This window comes from Oncorhynchus mykiss, chromosome 18, assembly GCF_013265735.2.
Source record: "Oncorhynchus mykiss isolate Arlee chromosome 18, USDA_OmykA_1.1, whole genome shotgun sequence".
Lineage (NCBI taxonomy): Eukaryota > Metazoa > Chordata > Actinopteri > Salmoniformes > Salmonidae > Oncorhynchus > Oncorhynchus mykiss.
This window is the reverse complement of record NC_048582.1, coordinates 35,660,285-35,680,469: the sequence shown is the minus strand read 5'-3', so window position 1 is coordinate 35,680,469 and position 20,185 is coordinate 35,660,285. Positions and strand designations below refer to the sequence as shown.

Here is a 20,185-nt window from a genome sequence, read left to right as displayed (position 1 = left end):
CCTGACTTCATGCACCAGCTACACTCACCTTCTGACACCCTCCCTCTATTTACATCTCTCTCCCCTTTTTTGTCCCCCTCGCCCTCTCCATATCTCTCGTGTTTAGCCTGCAAGCACTATTTCAATCCTCTGTCTGGGAGAGAGAGAGAGAGAGAGAGACAGGCAGAGACAGAGAGAGCTAGCGTGAGAGAAAGAGGGAAAGGGGAGGGTATGTCAGACAGGATTTAGAGTTCAAGTGCACATGTAGAAAATTGCCTGAATAAAAGGGAGACTGAGCGGAAAATAAGCAAAGAGGAAGGGAGGCAAAAAGAGACACAAAGTGGAGAGAGCAGTGCTCTTACGCTCTCTTTCTGAGAGAAAATGTATTAACCCAGGAATGAGGGAAGAAATGGAAGTACAAAAATGAATACTGGGAGAGAGAAGGAAAAAAAATCCAGCAACCCCCTCCTCTTCCCTCTCTCCCCAACAACACACTCCTCCTCTTCTATCCCTCCCTCCTGGATATTTCACCATGAAATCCCAGTCTCGCTCTAGCTAGCTTTCCCTTTTCTCCCCTCCCACCTCTTTACACACAGGCACACACACCCGGGCTGACTCCTTCCCTCACACGCCTACTATCCACTTTCGCCTGAGACCGCAGCCAGCGCAGGGCTCAGTTTTTTATTTGATTTTTTATTTGCCTTGCTTGCTTTGGGTCTTTCCCTCTTGTACAGCGAGACGAGTCCCATTTCACCCCTCCTCTGCCCCTGAAAACATAGGCCCTGGATTGTCCCTGCATCAGACTGCATGCTACCAATTGATTTGTGCATCTACTCCTCCCTATTATTTTAGCTCTTTATATTAAAAATTGCTCTCTAGCTTTAATGTAAAATTCGGTTCATTTTGAGTAATTTCTTCACATACCCATTCTGGAAGAGAGGACGAAGAAAAGAAGAGAACGCTCACGGAATGGACAGATGAAAGGGGACAGCAGAAAAAAGAGTGAGAAAATGGAGAGCATGTTCTGTGGGAGAGCAAGAGAGGTAGGAGAGAGAGTACCGGCACTACCAAGAAACATTAGAGGGAGAGAAGAGAAGGGGGGCCAGTAGAGGGTCAAAATCAAGGGGAAAGGAGGAAAAAAAGAGAAGGAACAAGACTTATCTCCTAAATGTGTGCTAGTACTTTCTATATCGCTTTTGTGTTTTTTTGCCCCCTCACTTTTCCTCATCTTTTATAATTCCGTCAATGTCCCTCACGCCTCTGTGTGTCTGTTCATATCCTTTTTTCCTCTTCATACATTTATTGCTTTCTTTCTCTCAGATTCTCCTTTCTCCCGCCCTCCTCATGCCTTGCTCCATTTTTCAACTATTTTAAAACGTTTCCCCTAGGATCCCAATCCCCCATCCTATCCCCTCTCTCTCTCTCCTTCTCTATCTCCCTATCTCTCTCTTACTCTCCCCCCTCTGCTGTTCTCTAACATATGCTATCTTAAGTGCCTCCCTGTAGGATTACCCTTGGTCGCATTTAGAAGGGTATTTTGGAGGGGGCTGCATTCAGAGCATCCAGTTTTGGGAGTCCAGACAGAGGAGAAAGAGAGAGAGGGAGGGAGACTGGGTCTGGGGGGTTGGAGTGAGAGGTGCCTGGCGGATCACTCTCATGGCGGATCACTCTTCTGTGACTCCCTACGCATTCGTGGGGTTGTACCAATCACGTTTCATGTTATATATCGATGTGTGTATCGAAAGGATGTTGTGTGTTATAATGAAGTGTTAAAGGAGGCATGAAGGGCATGTCGGCTTGGCTGATGACAGCCAAGTTTGATTATTTTAGTATTACAATATGGGTATTGGGAATTAGAAGTATAGGGTCGCCCCTTCTCTCTTTTTGTTATATGCTCCTCCCATCTTTTTCCCCTTTTCTGTCCCGTCTTCCATCCGGGTACCCCTCAATCTGTCTGTCCTTCTGTATTGAAAGACAATATTCACAAATCAGGATATGATCTGGTGTCAGTAAATAACTACTGGTTCCCGAAACACTCAAAAAGTTTGTTTGATTATCTTTCCTGCATTTTTGGGGATAACTTGTTTGATGTGGTGATATTTACTGGTAAAGAGAGAGACTTGGTATGTACATACAATTTTGACACCGAGCAATAGCAATAGTAGTATCTTGTGTTCATTTTAAGATATCGTGGTCATTCATTACTTTGCCTCACATGTCATATTAATGTAATGACATGTGAGGCAATGGGGATTCACACTACATATGTTATTGATCTGTGATTGTTGGTTAGAAAAAGACCCAAATATGCTCTACCCAGCTGCTAATCCAACCATATGTATTGTATGTCCAGTACCAGTATGTAAACCCCCCTTCTCCTCTTCATCATCAGCCTAATATACACTACATATACACAAGTATGTGGACACCCATTCAAATTAGTAGATTCGGCTATTTCAATATTTTTATTATTATTTAAAATCGAGCACACAGCCATGCAATCTTCATAGACAGACTTTGGCAGTAGAATGTCCTTACTGATAAGCTCAGTGACTTTCAAAGTGGCACCTTTCCAACAAGTCAGTTCGTCAAATTTCTGCCCTGCTAGAGCTGCTCCGGTCAACTGTAAGTACTGTTATTGTGAAGTGGAAACGTTGAGGAGCGACAACTGCTTAGCGCGAAGTGGTCGCCACACAAGCTTACAGACTGCTGAAGCACGTAGCACATAAAAATCCTCTGTCCTCGGTTGCAACTCTCACTACCTAGTTCCAAACTGCCTCTGGAAGCAAAGTCAGCACAATAACTGTTCGTCGGGAGCTTCATGAAATGTGTTTCCATGGCCGAGCAGCCGCACACAAGCCTAAGATCACCATGTGCAATACCGTGCATCGGCTAGAGTGGTGTATAGCTCGCCGCCATTGGACTCTGGAGCAGTGGAAACGCATTCTCTGGAGGGATGAATCACGCTTCACCATCTGGCAGTCTGACGGACAAATCAGGGTTTGGCGGATGCCAGGAGAACGCTTCCTGCCCCAATGCATAGTACCAACTATAAGGTTTGGTGGAGGAGGAGTAATGATCTGGGCTGTTTTCATGGTTCTGGTTAGGCCCCTTAGTTCCAGTGAAGGGAAATCTTAATGCTACAGCATACAATGACATTTCAGTCAATTCTGTGGTTTCAACTTTGTGGCAACAGTTTGGGGAAGGCCCTTTCCAGTTTCAGAATGACAATGCCCCCGTGCACAAATTGAGGTTCATACAGAAATGGTTTGACGAGATTGGTGTCGAAGAACTTGACTGGCCTGCACAGAGCCCTGACCTCGAACACCTTTGGTATGAAATGGAACACCGACTGCGAGCCAAGCCTAATCGCTAAACAGGAGTTCCCGACCAAACTAATGCTCTTGTGGCTGAATGGAAGCAAGTCCCCGAAGCAATGTTCCAACATCTGGTGGGAAGCCTTCCCAGAAGAGTGGAGGCTGTTATAGCAGCAAAGGGGGGACCAACTCCGTATTAATGCCCATAATTTTGGAATGAGATGTTTGACGAGCAGGTGTCCACATACTTTTGGTCATGTAGTGACCAATCTTTCCCTTTCTCTCTTCCCTCCCCTGTGTTCAAGTCGAACCAGTATGACTACAATACGCGGCCTAATTTCATTGCATGTTTCATGCATAGTTACAGGATGAATTCACATGTATTGATTTGATTAATGAAGACATCATCTCAATAGTCTGCGTGGGACGTCCCTTTGTTTAGTGGCGTTCCAGCCCTGGCACCACCACAACCTCCCTATGGCTTTTAAAGAAAGGGCGGGGGAAAAGTCTTTGATGTCAATGTTCACATGAGGCAAACGTCTGGGTTTGCAGCAGCATCAGTCAGGGGGGGATCCCATGATCCGGCAGTACACCTGTTTGATTCAAATCCACCATCAGATGTCTCTGAATGTTCCTCAACCTCAACAAACCACCTTTGATTTCAGTCCTGTAGGTAGTTGATGGTAATGCCAATGTACTGTATTGGGACCCGGGTGTTTTGTCATCTTTACGTGACAGTGGCTGGATGGGGGTGCAGGCTCATGATCAGTGGTAGTGAACTATATGGATCTACCCCTGGCATGGACTCGATGGCCCCATCCTAGCACCTATAGCACAGTACATACCTGTGCTTGAAGTGGAAGAGACAGGTTGTAAATTACAAGAATACTGTATGTCTCAGAGGGAGGTTGACATCACATCTAAATACCACAAGAGTACATTATCATAATATTTAGTTGTACCCGATTTCAAATCTACTAGATCCATCCATTTCAGAAATGTGGAAATCATTCATCATCACATTAGGCTCATATGGAGAATTTTAACGAATATACGAACAATGTCACCCGCCAGCAGCTCATGTGATATTCCAAACATGTAATAGAAATACATATTGTACAAGCCCATCGCTCTAATCTGTCTACATCTTGCTCTCTTAGGTTAGGTCTCAAATAGCACCATATACCCTTTGTAGTGCACTACTTTTGACCAGAGATGTATGGGGGCTCTGGTCAAAAGTTGTGCACTACATAGGGAATAAGTGTACCATCGATGTGTACCATTGTTTTAGCATCCGAATGTTCCTCTCACCATCAGTTCCATTCTTCTGTATGTGAATCTGTTGCTCATACTTAAGAGATGATATTCAACCGCAGCATCATACATTAACTGGATCAGTGCAGACCTAAGGATTTCCTCTGCAGGCCGGCTCTGTGTGTGTGTCTAGATGGGGTTGACTCATTTAGATACAGGGCCTTCAGAAAGTATTCACACCCTTTGACTTCTTCCACATTTTGTTGTGTTACATGCTGACTTTAAAATGGTTTAAATTGAGATTTTGTGTCTCTGGCCTACACAATATCCCATAATGTCAAAGTGGAATTATGTTTTCAGAAATGTTTACAAATGAATTAAAAATGAAAAGCTGAAATGTCTTGAGTCTATAAGTATTCAACCCCTTTGTTATGGCAAGCCTAAATAAGTTGTTTAACAATAATAGTGTTGAACGTGATTTTGCAACGATACCTCATCTCCGTACCCTACACATACAATTATCTGTAGGTTCCTCAGTCAAGCAGTGAATTTGAAACACAGATTCAACCACAAAGACCAGGGAGCTTTTCCAAAGCCTCGCAAATAAGAGATGGGTAAAAAAAAAAGAGCATACGTTGAATATCCGTTTGAGAATGGAGAAATTAACATGATTTTTTAATGACTACCTCATCTCTGTACCTCACACGTATATTTATCCCTTAGTCAAGCTGTCAATTTCAAACACAGATTCAACCACAAAAACCTGCAAGGTTTTCAAATGCCTCTCAAAGAAAGGTACCTAAAGCAGACACTGAATATCCCTTCGGTTGAATCTGTGTTTGAATTTGACAGCTTGACTGAGGGATAAATATATGTGTGAGGTACAGAGATGAGGCAGTCACTAAAAAATCATGTTAAACACTATTGCACACAGTGTGTCCATGAAACTTAAGCACATTTTTACTCCCAAACGTATTTTGTCTTGTCATAACAAAGGGGTTTGAATACTTATTGACTCAAGACAATTCAGATATTGAATATCCCTTTAAGGATGGTGAAACTAAGAATTACACTTTGGATGGTGTACCAATACACCCAGTCACTACAAATATACAGGCGTACTTCCTAACTCAGTTGCCGGAGAGGAAGGAAACAACTCAGGGATTTCACCATGAGGCCAATGGTGACTTTAAAACAGTTACAGAGTTTATGGCTGTGATAGAAAACTGAGAATAGATCAACAGTTTTTATTTATTTTTTTAACCTTTATTTTGAGAGGGAAGTCCTAAATAGGGTCTCTTTTACAGATGAGCCCTGCATAAATACATCGAACATATACAATGTACAAAATTACAAAAAATATTAAGGGAAAAATACACTTATCAACATAGAGATCATTACTCTGACCTGACCAAGGGGGACACCTAATTTCAGAGAGCTCTGTAGTTACTCCGCAATACTAACCTAAATGACAACGTTAAAAAAAGGAAGCCTGTACAAAATCAAAAATATTCCAAAACATGCATCCTATTTGCAATAAGTCACTAAAGTAAAACTGCAAACAATGTGGCAAAGAAATGTACTTTATGTCATGAATACAAATTGTTATGTTTGGGGCAAATCCAAAACAACACATCACCAAGTACCGCTCTTCATATTTTCAAGCATTGTGGTGGTGGCATCATGTTATGGGTATGCTTGCCATCAGCAAGGTCTAGGGAGTTTTTTAGGGTAAAATAATTGGGATAGAGTTAAGCACAGGAAAAATCATGGAGGGAAACTTGGTTCAGTCTGCTTTTCAACAGTCACTGGGAGAAAATATCCCCATTCAGCAGGACAATTACCAAAAGCACAAGGAGAAATATACACTGGAGTTGCTTACCAAGACAACATTGAATGTTCCTGAGTGGCCTAGTTACAGTTTAGACTTAAATGGGCTTGAAAATCTAGGGCAAGACTTGAAAATGGCTGTTTAGCAATGATCAACAACCAATTTGACAGAGTTTGAAGAATTTTGAAAAGAATAATGGCCAAATGTTATACAATTCAGGTGTGTAACGCTCTTAGAGACTTACCCAGAAAGACTCACAGCTATAATCACTGCCAAACATAATTCTAACACATGTATTGAATCAGGAATGTGAATACTTATTCAATTGCGATATCTGTATTTCATTTTCAATACATTTGCAAACATTTCTAAAAACATGTTTTCACTTTGATATTATGGGGTATTTTGTGTGAGAGCAAAAAAATATAGTTAATCCATTTTGAATTCAGGCTGTAACACAACACAATGTGGAAAAAGTCAAGGGGTATGAATCTTTCTGAAGGCAGGGGTTGAATGTCAATTTCTGGTATGGAAAAACTCCCAGTGTGACTGTTGCAAAGAGTAGGAGCAATATATCCGCAGAGCAATAGACAGATTGGTATACATACAGTTGAAGTCGGAAGTTTTTCTTGTTAAATTTCTTGTTAAGTTTTGGCAAGTCGGTAAGTACATCTACCTTGTGCATGACACAAGTATTTTTTTCCAACAATTGTTTACAGACAGATTATTTCACTTATAATTCACTGTATCACAATTCCAGTGGGTCAGAAGTTGACTGTGCCTTTAAACAGCTTGGAAAATCCCAGAAAATGATGTCATGGTTTTAGAAGCTTCTGATAGGCTAATTGACATAATTTGAGTCAATTGGAGGTGTACCTGTGGATGTATTTCAAGGCCTACCTTCAAACTCAGTGACATCTATGTTTGACATCATGGGAAAATTAAAAGAAATCAGCCAAGACCTCAGAAAAAAAATGGTAGATCTCAACAAGTCTGGTTCATACTTCCAAAGTTGTGGCAAAATGGCTTAAGGACAACAAAGTCAAGGTATTGGAGTGGCCATCACAAAGCCCTGACCTCAATTCTCTAGAACATTTGTGGGCAGAACTGAAAAAGCATGTGTGAGCAAGGAGGCCTACAAACCTGACTCAGTTACAGTAGCTCTGTCTGGAGGAATGGGCCAAAATTCACCCAACTTATTGTGGGAAGCTTGTGGAAGGCTACCTAAAACGTTTTACCCAAGTTAAACAATTTAAAGGCAATGGTACCAAATACTAATTGAGTGTATGTAAACTTCTGACGCACTTGCTGTCTCTGTCTGGCTGGTTCCCCTCTCTCCACTGGGATTCTCTGCCTCTAACCCTTTTACAGGGGCTGTGTCACTGGCTTACTGGTGCTCTTTCATGCTCTCCCTTGAGTGGGTTGAGTCACTGACGTGATCTTCCTGTCTGGGTTGGCGCTCCCCCTTGGGTTGTGCTGTGGCGGAGATCTTTGTGGGCTACACTCGGCCTTGTCTCAGCATGAGGACCTGAGCCCTAGGACCATGCCTCAGGACTACCTCGCATGATGACTCCTTGCTGTCCGCAGTCCACCTGGCCGTGTTGCTGCTCCAGTTTCAACTGTTCTGTCTGCGGCTATGGAACCCTGACCTGTTCACCGGACGTGCTACCTGTCCCAGACCTGCTGTTTTCAACTCTCTAGAGACAGCAGGAGTGGTAGAGATACTCTTAATGATCGGCTATGAAAAACCAACTGACATTTACTCCTGAGGTGCTGACTTGCTGCACCCTTCGACAACTACTGTGATTATTATTATTATTTGACCATGCTGGTCATTTATGAACATTTGAACATCTTGGCCATGTTCTGTTATAATCTCCACCCGGCACAAGCCAAAAGAGGACTGGCCACCCCCCATAGCCTGGTTCCTCTCTAGGTTTCTTCCTAGGTTTTGGCCTTTTCTAGAGAGTTTTTCCTAGCCACCTTGCTTCTACACCTGCATTGCTTGTTGTTTGGGGTTTTAGGCTGGGTTTCTGTACAGCACTTTGAGATATCAGCTGATGTAAGAAGGGCTACATAAATACATTTGATTTGATTTGACTGGGAATGTGATGAAAGAAATAAAAGCTGAAATAAATAATTCTCTCTACTATTATTCTGACATTTCACATTCTTAAAATAAAGTGGTGATCCTAACTGACCTAACACAGGGACTTTTTACTAAGATTTAATGTCAGGAATAGTGAAAAGAGTTTAAATGTATTAGGCTAAGGTGTATGTAAAGTTCAGACTTCAACTGTATACAGTAAGCGGACATGCTAATAGACATACTGGGAAACAGACAGGTGGATGTAAAGCAAAAACAATGGACAGCCTAACAAACAAGCCAAGACAAATATAGAGAATACAGAGGCTACCTCTCTTCAGGGGTAGCAGGGGAGCAGCAGTCAAGCATACAGAACTAGAAGGGAAGTTTTCAAAAGAAGTAAAGATGACTGCAAAAAAATGTAACGTAATGTTTTTTTTCTCTTTTTCAGACCTGACCTATGCACCCAACATTGCCAACCCCATTCCATGTAGCCCAAGACCTGAAAAGTAAGCAGTGGTGTAAAATATTAATTAAGTAGGTTTTTGGGGTATCTGTACTTCACTATTTATATTTTTTGACTACTTTTACTTCACTACATTCCTAAATAAAATTATGTACTTTTTACTCCATACATTTTCCCTGACACCCAACAGTACTTATTACATTTTGAATGCTTAGCAGGACAGGAAAATGGTCCAATTCAAATACTTATCAAGAGAACATCCCTGATCATCCCTACTTCCTCTAATCTGGCGGATTCACTAAGCATGCTTTGTTTGTAAATTATATCTTAGTGTTGGAGCGTGTCCCTGGCTATCCGTAAAAAAAATTAAAAAACATGAAATTAGGCTGTCTGTTACATGTACTTATTTAAAAGCAAATACTTTTAGACTTTTACTTAAGTCGTATTTTACTGGGTGACTTTCACTTTTACTTGAGTCATTTTTTATTAAGGTATCTTCACTTTTACTCAAGTATGATGTTTGGGTGCTTTTACCCCCACCGAAAGTAAGGAGATATTTTTATTTTCAGTCAAAACTAACCAACACAAATCATCCATCATACTTCACTTACCTTTCAGGGAAGTCATCTGAATGTGAATAGAATCAAGTGCTCTATCGGTCATCTTTTTTCTCAAACATCTAGCAGTGGGGAAGATCACTTGGTCAGCCATTTCGAGCTCGGAACCGATCGACCCATTGATTTACCACCAGAACTTGAATTGAATTGAATTACAACTCCCTGAGTCATCCTATAATGATTCCGTTTCAGGTTGTTCTACCAAGGAAGCTAAAGAGCAAACTAATGATAATGTTCTACAGTGATGGGTATTTCATGTCACTTTGACATACTGTATTTCCTACTGAGTTACAAGTGGTGAGGTTGCCAGTTGGTCATGTCCTGATCCTGCAGTCTTTATGTAGTGAATTGCTAGGGAATCATGGAGAAGCAGAGGAGTCTAAAGAAGAGCATGTGGTTTGAGAAGCTTCACATGGCATTTTTGTCTTTGTAACTCCACGTCCCCAGTTCCCACCAGCAGAATAAGACATTCTGCCCTGGCGACACAATAGAGCCCTTCATATCCAGATATTGTCACAATGTGTTTTTGCAGCACCATATGCACACCTACACCCAGTTCAATGGTTCACTTGGTTATGCTACGGACTTTACCTGATCAACGCATTCTTGTTTACTGTGTTAGTTTAGAAATGTGTACAGGCTCCCTTCAGCATTTGTGTTTGTGTGTGTGTGCCGTGGCAGTTTAGGCATCACAATTAATCATGCTTCAATATATGTAGCTATTGGCTTTTCAGATACAGTATATGTGCTGATTTATTGTGTGTGCAGAACTAGGCTTGGTGAATGTGTGCACAGGACAGTACTGATGAAGTGGCTCGTGGTGGCCTGTGGTGGTATAGCCATTTACTGTGGCTGCCTTTGGAGCACTGTCTCCCTTCACTGTCTCTATCCAAGAAAAAATTAACAAATAAAAACTTTAAAACAATGAGTTGCTAGTGTAGAGCATTGTACAATGGTGCAACCCAGTGCCAGTGAGGGCTGCCAGTGTAGCCCGCTCCACCCCAACAGGGCGGCAGCGCTTGGGTTAATGTCTGAGGACCGGAGGAATGTGTCCTGTTAGACAGGGAGAATTCCTCAGTCCTGCATGAGTAGGTCACAGTGCTGACAAGAGCCTGCCTCTTATTTTTTTTCTCTCTCTCTCTCTCTCTCTCTCTCTCTCTCTCTCTCTCTCTCTCTCTCTCTCTCTCTCTCTCTCTCTCTCTCTCTCTCTCTCTCTCTCTCTCTCTCTCTCTCTCTCTCTCTCTCTCTCTCTCTCTCTCTCTCTCTCTCTCTCTCTCTCGAATAACCTTGAATAAGGGTTTCAAAATTTGGGAAAATGACACTCTAATTGTTTTATATTTTTTACATTTTGTCAGGAAATGCAGCTCTGTCTCAGGTTTCTCTCTCTCTCTCTCTCTCTTCCCTAACCCAGGCCCTTTCTGCCGCGCTCTCTCTCTCTTTCATTGCGCTCTCTCTCTCTCTTCATCTCGCTCTCCCTCTCTCTCGCTTGCACTCTCTCATAGCGCTCTCTCTCTCATCGCACTTTCTCTCTCTCTTTCATCGCGCTCGTGCTCTCTCATCGCTCTCTCTCATCACTCTCATCGCTCTCTCTCTCTCTCTCTCTTTCACAGGTAGTCTATCAACCTCTCACTCATTCTTCCTTCTTCTCTGTCTTACTTTCTGCTCTCTTTTCACTCCTGTTCATTGTCTCATTTGTTCTTTATCTCCATGTCTCTCTATTCACATTCACATATCCTCCACTTACATCAGGTATCCTATTATCTTTATGCACTATACCTACCCTTCATTGATCTCTTTCTCCTCTCAATTCAATTTCAATTCAATTCAAATTTAAGGGCTTAATTGGCATGGGAAACATATGTTAACATTGCCAATGCAAGTGAAGTAGATAATAGCTCTCTCTCTCTCTCTTCAGCACATGGAGTTCAGTACCTGCTGTGCTGGGGGTTGGTTGAGAAAGGGAAAGATACAGACTGTGTGTCTGTGCGTACTTGTTATTAATGCAGCACGGTAGTGTGTGCCTGGTGCTGCTGGTCATGTATGATTTATAACATCTGTTCCCAAACACAGGAGGTTGGTGGCACCTTAATTGCGGAGCACGGGCTTGTGGTAATGGCTGGAATGGAATGAGTGGAATGGTATCAAATACGTCCGACACGATTTGAAATGTGTCTTTGTGTTTTTTACATTGGATAAAGGTAGAGACTCAGAGCTCAAAAATGGTATATCATACATCACAGTTGAGGAACAATGGGAGAGTAATTTTGCTTTGAAAGTTGATAAACTTGTAACCTCACTTTTGAGAAGAATGGCCCTTGGATGTTTTGGCACACCTACTGGAGAGCTCTTCTTTGTCTACACCCATTCAGCTTATTTAGTCCCACCCAGTTCTTTAACTTTTTATGGCTGCAGGGGCAGTATTGAGTACCTTGGATGAAAAGGTGCCCATTGTAAATGGCCAGCTCCTCAGTCTCAGTCGCTAATATATGCATATTATTATTAGTATTGGATAGAAAACACTCTGAAGTTTGAATTATGTCTGTGAGTATAACAGAACTCACATTGCAGGCAAAAACCTGAGATATTCCACTTCCTGTTTGTATTTTTTTGGGGGGTGGCAGATTTTCAACCAAGCTCTCGTTGAAATTACAGCGAGATATGGATGAGTTTTCACTTCCTACGCCTTCCACTAGATGTAAACAGTCAATATAACTTTGTCTGATGACGCTAATGTGAAGGGGGGTCGAATGAGACAGGAAATAGTCACCACTGCCACGAGTTGACCATGCTTTCACTATGCATGTTCACAGGGGAAGGACCTGCGTTCCACCGGTCATCTGAAGTCATTCTAATTCTCCGGTTGGAATGGTATTCAAGATATATGTAAACAACGTTCTAAAGATTGATTCAGTACAGCGTTTGACATGTTTCTACTGACTGTTACGGAACTTTTGGACATTTCGTCACGTTATAGTGGACGCGCTTTGTGACTTTGGAATTGTTTACCAAACGCGCTAACCAAAGTAGCTAATTGGACATTTTCAAACAAATCAAGCATTTATTGTGGACCTGGGATTCCTAGGACTGCATTCTGATGAAGTTCATCAAAGGTAAGGAAACATTTACCATGTATTTTCTGGTTTCTGTTGACTCCAACATGGTGGCTAATTTGGCTAATGTTCTGAGCTCCGTCTCAGATTATTGCATGGGTTGCTTTTTCCGTAAACTTTTTTTGAAATCTGACACAGCGGTAGCATTAAGGAGAGGTATATCTATAATTCCATGTGTATAACTTGTATTATCATCTACATTTATGATGAGTATTTCTGTTGAAACAATGTGGCTATGCAAAATCACTTGATGTTTTATGAACTAGTGAATCTAATACGCCAATGTAAACTCAGATTTTTTTATATAAATATGAACTTTATCAAACAAAACATGCATGTATTGTGTAACATGAAGTCCCATTCAAGGTTAGTGATTAATTGTGTCTCTATTTCTGCTTTTTGTGAATGCTATATTTCGCTGGAAAATGGCTGTGCTTATTATGGTTTGGTGGAGACCTAACATAATCGTTTGTAGTGCTTTCGCTGAAAAGCCTATTTGAAATCAGACACTTCTGGTGGGATTAACAACAAGATTAACTTTAAAATGATATAAAACACATGTATGTTTTAGGAATTGTAATTGTGAGATTTCTGTGGTTTGAATTTGGCGCCCTCTATTTTCACTGGTTTATACCACGTGTGTGTTTGTAAATTCAATCTGGAGTGCCAGAGTATGCACTCTGGGCATTTGTTTCACTCTCTGAGCGTTCAGAGTGCACACTGGACGCTCTGGCCGAGGAGTTGGGTTGATCTGAACGTTCTGCAGTCAAGCACCCAAACTAACTGGCTAACGTTGGCTAGCTTGCTAGGTACTTCTAGACATGAATGAGGGAACACCTCACTCTGAACATTTTACTCACACTAGCAGAGTTGGTTAGGCTGTTTTTATGTTAGCCAGACCATTGGTGACTGCAACTGTGCTGCTTGCAACAATTTAATTACGCGTTTTGCAAACATTTACTGACACCGGCCATATTCAACGGGTGTTGAGCGTTCATAAATTAGTTATTCTGTGTTCTGGCACAGCTACGTCTATCAAAAGTTATCACAGTGACATCATGAACAGTCTATTGAAATGGTTATTTGCATAGTGGAGTCTTTTGTTTAGATATGTAGCTAGCTATCTAGCTAAACATCAAGCCATAATCCCAACTCATTATGTTACTACCCTGCATGAATCTGCAGGTAGCTAAACCACCAGGTTCAATGTAGCTAACATTGAGTAGCAATGCAAATGGCTCTGAGATACTAATAATATTACCACACAGATCATACACATAACATTAGCTACCTAGCTAACAGTACACTTTAACTTGAAATGAAAACAACTTTCTGACAAAATTAGAAACGTGTAACATCTGAAAATGTAGCTAGACTATCTTACCTTTATACATGGACACTTCTCCCTCTCTGTCACGGATGCCATAGTTGCCTTAGCTTGAAGATGTAATCCGGAGACAGGTGTTTTATATAACAGCCTTCGTGTGTTTTCTTTTCGACTCAGTTTGTAATTTAACAATTTTGTTTACAGATGGCAAATGTATTTACAAATGGCATTATTAAGGCACATGAAAGTTCACATGTTACAGAAAGCATTTCTGCCCAAAAACGCATTTTGATTAAAAAATGAAGTTTATGTTCAAATGGCTCTGCTGTGAAGTAGTGATGCACGACATACGCTTAGTTTCCTGAAATGAGTCACGTATGAGCTATCTGGATATCTGACTGTAGTAACCCAAAGCTGTGATTCTCTCTTTCTGTAACCCCCCTACTATCCCCAATCCTGACTGGTTCATATTGTGAGTGACGGACTCAAAAGATAGCCCCCTCAGGTACGCTGATGTTCTTGATTCTTTCAGATGGGGGGTTAGACATACTTAGTGTTTGTTGTTTTCCCAATGTTACTGTGATCATTCCGTTACCGTTTCTCAGTAAAGTATTATGCTTATCCTTAACCACTGATTCCTCGTCTGGTCTCATCTCTGCACCTGGTCCAACCTCACCATGTCACAGCAAGCTTCAGTCTACAACATGGACCCAGCAGAGGTCAGTCAGGTCAAGAATATTGTAACCCACCAAGGAGCACTGCTGGGTCGGCAGCAAGAACAACTCTTCCAGATATCAGAAACCCTCTGGGGACTTACCGACTCACTCCAACCACAGTCCAACCCCAACCCAGGAGGAGCCAATGTCCAAGTCTCATTGCCCAGTGCTACAGGCGTCGCCATATTTCCTCCAGGGAACCTGCACCGGGAACCGAAGATCCCAGCCCCTGAGTGGTATGACGGCCACCCTGGAGGATGCAAGGGGTTCCTCACCCAGTGCTCTCTGGTGTTCGAGCTACCGTCCTCCTCGTTCCACACCGATAGGGCCATTATCGCCTATATAATCTCTCTACTCTTGGGCAAGGCCCTGGCATGGGAAATGGCGGTGTGGGAACAGCAGCCACCATCCTGCAGCTCCATATTAGCCTTTGCTGTGACAAGTTCTTGACCACCCAGTCGGCGGACGAGAAGTGGCCAGCCGACCGTTCAACATCCGCCAAAGGGCCAGACCAGTGGCTGACTTCGCCATTGAGTTACGCACCCTCAATGCCTAGAGTGGATGGCTTTTCACCAGGGGTTGTCTAACTCCATTAAGGATGAACTGGCCTCACGGGAACTGGGAGAGGACCTCCAGTTCCTGATAATGCTGGCAATCAGGATAGATGGCTGCCTCAGACAACACGTGAGACATTGCTTTTTTGACACCACCCCAGTGGTGTCGGTGATCAGGCCTACCACTGTTGTGTCATCTGCAAATTTAATGATGGTGTTGGAGTCGTGCCTGGCCGTGCATGGTGTACAGGAGGGGACTGAGCACGCACCCCTGAGGGGCCGCCGTGCTGAGGATCAGCGTGGCGGATGTGTTGTTACCTACCTTTACCACCTGGGGGCAGCCTGTCAGGAAGTCCAGGATCCAGTTGCAGAGGGAGGTGTGTAGTCCCAGGGTCCTTAGCTTAGTGATGAGCTTTGAGGGCACTGTGCCGGCACCACACTGGCACCACGGACCATGCCGGCACCATGTACCAGGTATCCCGTGCGACTCGGCAGTCCAGAGCGTCCGGCGACAGTACCCAGTCCAGAGCGTCCATTCCGCCGGAATTCCGCTGTGAACAAAGGAAAATGGCTGCTCTCCCTTTGTTAGCTTAGCATCTAATGTAAAGCTAGCCATCCTTGTACAAGAATGTTAACTAAGACCCAGGGTCCCCTTCAATACGGGACCAGGGTTTTGCTTACGACATCTCGCGTAAAACCCAATGGGTGTTTTTTCTGGTAATGTTATTGGAACACGCGATAACATAATAAATATTCACTGTGTATACTCCGCTTCTGAAGCGCGATAGACAGATATAATACTCCGCTTTGGCCAAACAAATATATCCTTAATCCTTAATCGGCTGGCTCATATGTCCTAGCTCTAGGAATTAATACTCCACCATCTACACTGATCCATAATCAGTATGCAACACCGGTGGTAATCTTTCTAGGACCTCAAAAGGAATCTCACACATACTCACTAGGCTGTATTTCTACACAGATCATTCAGAAGAAACACCACTAGGCTGTATTTCTACACAGATCATTCAGAAGAAACACCACTAGGCTGTATTTCTACACAGATCATTCAGAAGAAACACCACTAGGCTGTATTTCTACACAGATCATTCAGAAGAAACAACACTAGGCTGTATTTCTACACAGATCATTCAGAAGAAACACCACTAGGCTGTATTTCTACACAGATCATTCAGAAGAAACACCACTAGGCTGTATTTCTACACAGATCATTCAGAAGAAACACCACTAGGCTGTATTTCTACACAGATCATTCAGAAGAAACACCACTAGGCTGTATTTCTACACAGATCATTCAGAAGAAACAACACTAGGCTGTATTTCTACACAGATCATTCAGAAGAAATGGTCAGTTTGACTTGTATGCGGCGGCCTTTCTAATTAAAAGTGCTGAGGAACCTTGAGCGAGATGGAGAGCAGGTTCAATAACAGCCAGGTGTGTGCTTTCACCACTTCACATCAAAACACCCAGTATAGACACCTAAATGGCCTTCTGCGCTTTGATCTCGCCACCAAGCAACGAGGCGTTGTAGAAACCCAAGTTATCCTGTTTTCACTTTTGAGATGTGTGAAGACATTGGCTGAAAGAATTTGAAATGTTTGTCACAATAGAATAAATAATACCAGTCTGAAAAGGAAATCGATAGTAGGAAAATATAGAATGTATGGTATGTATAGTGCATGATACTTGCATATATGCATTTCTAAAAACAAAAGATGGAGATTTGTTTTAGACGGTGGGGTGACAGATTGATGGTAAGAGTCCACTTGGCCCTCAGCTGTAGCTTGTCTGCCTATATCATACAGAGCCAGATTTCACTGACTGGGGTTCAGAGGTCAAGGATAGGAGACACACAGCCATACCCTGGACACCCTCCAAACCGTGGCTTTGTCCCAAATTGCACCATATTCTCCATATAGTGCACTGGTCAAAAACAAATAATGTCTCTCAAACAGAAGGGGGAACTAACAAAGAGTCACTGACAACAACCAAAATGAAACAGGTGGGATTTTTAGAAGGGGTTCTGAAAGATACTCGTGGGGGTGCCCACTGAAAGTTGACTAGCAACAACAACTGGAACCTAAAAGACACCGACCCGACCATGAGCGCCCACCAAACTTGGAGCAAAACATATTCAGACAAAGGATTGTTTGTCTAGACATCAAAATAGGAATAGCCAACTAAAGGTGTTAACGCTCTGCATCTAACAAGACAACTGGAGTACTGGGCCAGCCACTCTTAAATAGCACCTGGGCCAGCACAGATGAAACACCTTCCCACTAATGAGATGAACAAGACACCACAGGTGTAACACATGCTGACTAACGATGTGACACCAATCGGTACGTCCTAAGTGCTAACGTACTAAAGTCCAACCTCAAAACATAAATGGAAAAACCAAAGCCTGTAATTACATCCAATTCCCTCTCTTCTCTCAAAGTCTGAGTCACTGCTTTAACAGAATGTCAATAACAATGCAGGAAGGTTGAATTAGTCTCCAGTATCTCTCTGCTCTCCTCTCTCTCCCCTCCTTGACCCTCTTTCTTCACTGTCACTGACATCTAGAGTTTAAGTACTCAGGTTGTGCTGTAGAGATGGCTGGTTTCTCCCCAGTGTACAGTTAGCCAGTGCGCTAGCACTAACAGTCAGCCCTTGTCCAACTCACCACCTCCCACTTCTTCATCCCCCTCCTCCCTTTTTCTCTCTAACCCCTTCTCTCTCCTTCACTCTCTCACTTGGCTTCATATTGATCTGAATTCCTTTGTTTCTTATTGATCCGCCACTCCACCCTCTGCCGCATTAAACAAACATAAAGACACACACACACACACTCACATAGGACATATGTGAACTGCGTCAATGCATGCACGTTGTGAAGACAGGTCTGTATCTGAATTGTATTGAATGGAAATACCACTATGCATGCATAAATATGCACTCACTCAGCGCTATTCCCGTCAATGTGTGTATGTCTCTATCTCTCTCTGTCCCACACACACCTGCGGACACACTTAAAAAGGTCTCTACTAAATGACCAGACAAGCTAATGACACAGAATGGAGACCAGATTCCATATTGACCCAACACTCCAGAGCTGAATTGAAAACAGAGAGTCAGACCTTGCAGGTAACACAATTAGGCTAAAACTTCCTTTCATTTTCCAGTGTTGACGTTTTTGAAGGGGCTTTGCATTTTTGTTTAGTGTTGCATTGTCATTGTTGTTTTTTGTCAACACTGGCACCACACATACAATTCATTCGTAGAAGGATGTCTACACTCTTAGAAAAACCTTTTGAAGAACACGTTTTAGTTCCATACTGTGTAGAACCATTTTGGTTCCAGGTAGAACTCACTTGGGTTCCATGTAGAATCCTTTCCACAGAAGGTTCTACATGGAACCCAAAAGGGTTATCTGGGGACAGCCAGAGAACCCCTTTGGGACCCTTTTTTCTAAGAGTGTAGTATGCATCGGGAAGTATGAAAGACACAAGTGAAAAGTCAATGAGTATCCAGACCGAGATTCACTTGAGAATTCACTTTAAGAAGCATCAATATTTTAGGCTCAACTTCCTTCTTGCCGATTCAGAGCCAGAATGATGTGTCTCTGATAATGACCCCCTGGTTGTCTGACCTCTCAAACCATCCCCCCTCACAATCTCTGGTTGGTGGCATCAAGTTGCCGTAACACCTGACTGTTTAGCCTGGTCTTTGACCTCCTTTAAGGGCATGCTGTGCTCAATCAGACATCTCCAGCCATGGTTTCAATTCAAAGGGGTGGGAGAGGCAGGGGAAGGGGCAACGCTTCCTCTGGTGATTTTAGAGCAGAATGCACTGTAGGCAACACTGATCTCTTACTAAAGGCATCTGCATGCTTCCCATCTGAAACAGTTTGGAACAGTTTGTGCATATATTATGGTGACATTTTGTGACGTTGTCATTCGTTTTGTCCTTCAGCAAGGGTTTTTTCAGCTGTTCGTACACACAAAAATGTTTGAGGCAAACCGAAGATCGGAAGTTACATTTTGTGACGTTTTTGTTGGTTTTGGCCTTCGACAAGTTTTTAAAGGGCTGTTCGGAAGGCGAAGTCTAACCCCCTTCATCGGTAATTGGTCAACAGTAAGGATTATTCAATGAAGAGTTTGTTGTCATTCAAAGATAGACGACTCGTTTTCATATACATTTTTTTTCATTGGAGGAATACTGCACCAAACATCCTAGTTAAATATAAAAATGTGCGACTAAGATCTCCTTGGCAAAAATGTAAAAGTGAATGACATATCTTGACTATTTTGAGGAAGTGTATACTGGCTACGCGTCTCCAGATTGACAAACAGTACTAAGGATGCTTTTTTTATTTTTTTATTTTTTAAGCCAAGTTGTTTTCAAGTGAAGGTCGAAGGTATGCAAGCACACTCGGATTTCAGCCAGCTGAACCGAAGCATGCAGAGGCCTTAAGTGCATGCAAACACTGTGTTGAGATTTGTTTGGCTCACTACTATTGAATTTATAATGTTGGATTGTGTTGTTTATCATTGTTAATGTATTATTCATCACTATTGTCTTAAAGCATCTCTTCATGGCTTTGTATGTCATGTTCTATTCAGTCTTTGTCAATAGCACAACAACATTGTGATATTTTCACTCTTCCATTTTCCCTTTCATTATCTACACAGATAATATTGAGGATATACTCTGTTTCCTGACTTAAAGCTACATGATGTAACTTTTTGCTATAGATCTTTCATTCCCATTGAAGGCAAGTCTTAATAAGCTGTAGATCTGTTCTATGTGTGCTGTTTCTATTCTTCCCTTTCTGAAGTTTCATTTTTGCTCTTTTGCTTTGGTTTTGTACACCAGCTTCAAACAGCTAAATATACAATATTTTTTCTTATGGAAAATATATTTC

At 42.3% G+C, this 20,185-nt stretch overlaps 1 long non-coding RNA gene across 1 annotated transcript in view; it reads left to right on the top strand.

Moving 5' to 3' along the window:
* Positions 1 to 569: 569 nt before the first annotated feature.
* Positions 570 to 20,185, top strand: part of LOC118941150 — a 159,778-nt gene continuing 140,162 nt past the window's right edge. The window contains exons 1-2 of the long non-coding RNA XR_005037451.1: positions 570 to 1,022; positions 8,919 to 8,976. This is a non-coding gene — a long non-coding RNA (uncharacterized LOC118941150). The remainder of the gene's footprint in view (positions 1,023 to 8,918; positions 8,977 to 20,185) is intronic.